Source organism: Mus caroli, chromosome 3, assembly GCF_900094665.2.
Source record: "Mus caroli chromosome 3, CAROLI_EIJ_v1.1, whole genome shotgun sequence".
In the NCBI taxonomy this organism is placed as follows: Eukaryota; Metazoa; Chordata; class Mammalia; order Rodentia; family Muridae; genus Mus; species Mus caroli.
The window spans coordinates 140,045,949-140,049,182 of record NC_034572.1 but is presented as its reverse complement, the minus strand read 5'-3'; the positions used below and the strand labels follow the sequence as shown (position 1 = coordinate 140,049,182).

The 3,234-nt window shown below is 38.5% G+C and overlaps 1 protein-coding gene across 3 annotated transcripts in view; it reads right to left on the bottom strand.

Moving 5' to 3' along the window:
* The window catches only part of Ttll7 (tubulin tyrosine ligase like 7), a 128,940-nt gene that overhangs the window by 117,663 nt on the left and 8,043 nt on the right, over positions 1-3,234 (bottom strand). The gene's annotated exons all lie outside the window — the stretch shown is intronic.

Below are 3,234 nucleotides of genomic sequence, written 5' to 3'. Positions count from 1 at the left end.
GGAAAAGAGGCCTGTTGGTCGTGCAAACTTTATATACCTCAGTACAGGGGAACGCCAGGGCCAAGAAGTGGGAGTGGGTGGGTAGGGGAGTGGGTGGGGGAGCGTGTGGGGGACTTTTGGGATAGCATTGGAAATGTAAATGAAATAAATACCCAATAAAAAATATGAAAAAAAAGCTAATAACCTAGAGAATTTCTCTTAAAAAGGGCAAACTGCCAAATCTCATTCCAAGAGAAAAGACATGACCTGAGCAATTATTCAATTATTAGAGGTTGTTTTAATTTAAAATTTTCTGAAAAGGAAATGTCCCAGGTGGTTCCATCAGAATATAGAAGAGGAAATGGTTCCCAACTCATGGTCTAGGACATAGAACCAAAACCCGACAAAGAAAACACATGAACAAAGAAACCATGGACAAAGAAACAAAGAAGCCATGAAATATGGATGCAAATGTCCTTAACAAAATTTAGCAAATGTGTGTACATACATGTTATGAATGCAAACAATGTGTTCGCATACACTCATGACTAATCAATATTTATTTCATGTGTATAAGGTTGAATCACTATTCAAAAATCAATATGATGTGCCATTTAGATATCAAGGAGAAGGAAATTATATGCTCAGATCAAATAATAATTGCTTTTCTTTTTGTATTTGAGCCAGGATCCTATGTAACCCTTACTAGCTTCAAAGTCATTATGTAGCCAAGGATAACCTTGAACTCCTAACCCTGCCTCTACTTCCCACGTGCTGCAATCAGACAGGTTCTACCACTGATGGCTATAACCTCCATTCGTGGTAAAGGTCTTATTGTATGAGGAACAGAGAGGAACGTTGTGGACCTCCCATAAATAGCAGGTAAGGAGTTCCAAAGCTCCCAAGAGAAAACATCTATCCTTGTTCAAATTCCTTACATAAAGCAGCGTGGATACCCATTTAATGGACACATGTCGGCTTAAGGACACATGCATTCCTTAAGCCCTCTCTACATTACTAACAATGCAATAGAAACGCTATGCAAATAGTTACTCTCTATTTTTCTGGGAGTGATAATAAAAAGGGAATGTAAATATATGTTCAGCACAGAAGCAATTTTTTAAACATTTTCAATTTATGGGAGGATTGACAGAAACAGTGGGATGACAACAACAGCACACACACAGATGCACACAGACACACACAGACAGGCACACACAAACACATACAGACACACAGAGACACATACAGACAAGCATACACAGACACACACAGAGACACACACATACACACACATAGACACATACATATGCACACAGAGAGACAGAGAGAGACACAGACACACACAGTCACACACAGAGACACCACAACTTGCATTCTACTTAACAAGGACTGAAAAATGTCTGCTTAACCTGGGAAGAAGGCAACAATATCAACTCATTACTTTTATTTAATGTCATACTAGAAGTTCCAGCCATGGTATTCAGGCAAGAGCAACAAAGTTGTGTAAGATGGAAAGAAAGTAAACTGTTTTGCAGCTAATATAACCATGTTTGGCAGGAAAAGAAAATATCTATAAATTCTATCACCAAGAAACAAATTCAGGAAGGTTGCAGGCTAACAAAATGGAGACACAAAACCAACTGTATGCTTACTCACTGACAACAGGAAATAGAAATAGAGATTTGAAATTGAATATCATTTATATTTGTTCCAGATAAAGATGAAGTACTTAAAACTGTACAGAATCTGTATCCTCAAACTCATTGATATTGATGGGAGATATCAAGTAAGATTGCCTAGGGGAATCTGTCCTGTTCATAGTTTGGAAGACCTGATAAAGTAAAGGAATCAACTAACTTTAAATTTTTCCACAAACAATCAAGACTAACACTAAGTTTTACTTACAAATCAGTGTGGTATATGTCATGATTACAAATTTACAAAAACAATATTGTAGATTTTTAGAAATAAGGAAAAAGAATTAAAGAATGTAAGTTTTGAAATGATCCAACAATAAAATTTTAGACTGTTAAAATAAACAATTATATATGTAAGCAAGAAAAGTGGAAATAGAAAGATTAACTATATAAAACAAGGAAGGCCATAGCAGTGGGAAAAGTGATCTACAGAACAGGGAACCACACCTGCAAAGCATCTACTGAATGCATGGTTAGCAGCTAGAATACGTAAGAACTACCACTTAACAACGAAAGTCAAAGAATGATTTTTGAAACAATCAAATAACTAGTGCTGTTTTAAAATGGATGACAGGGGCTGGCGAGATGGCTCAGTGGGTAAGAGCACTGACTTGCTCTTCCAAAGGTCATAAGTTCAAATCCCAGCAACCACATGGTGGCTCACAATCACCCATAATGAGATCTGATGCCCTCTGCTGGATGACATTAATAGACATGTCTCCAAAGATGATGTATACCAAGCACGTGAAAAGTTAGGTGCTCAGTATCGCTAATCATCCAAGAAATACAACCAAAAGCATCACAAAACACCCCGAAGTAGGAGCTGTCAGCATGAACTCGAGTGCACTGCTGCCGGCAAAATTCTGAAACTTGTGTATAAAACACCATGGGGGTTCCTCAAAGTGTGTGAAGTAGAACCATCCTATGATCCAGGCTTCCTGCTTGATTGTGAAGGCAGAGTCTTGAAGAGACATGTGATTCACCCATCCACAGAAGCACTGTTCACTAGAGCCATGAAGTGGAAACAATGCAAATGTCTTGAAGGAGCCAACAGAGAAACACAGTTTGATCCATCCTCACGGTGCCTTGTCACTCAGCCTTCAGATGGAAGGAAATTCTCCACATACTACAGCAGGGTGAACCCCAGGGCACTATGTTGAGATAAACAGATACAAGAGGCAAACAGCATCTGACTCCACCTGCCTGAGATCCTATCTCATTAGATCAGTATCTAACATATTTAAATTCATAGATACGGAAAGCAGAAAGTTGGCTACATGTAGCAAGGATCAAGGAGGAACAACATACTTTCCCAGTCACAGCAGAGGCCTGAAATCTTGGCTAGAACCAACTCATATACTATGGTTTTGCATGTAGATGTTTTGTGTAAGGTAGTTCCATTTATAAACTAGGCACAGTAAGAAATCAACAATGACAACTAACAGTAAAATATGACAACTCAACAATTCAGTCTGTAAAAGTACACAGATGTGCTCGTTCACATCTCATTGTACTGCAGGCCATGGTGATCTCTGCCCATGATTGACAACCCAAC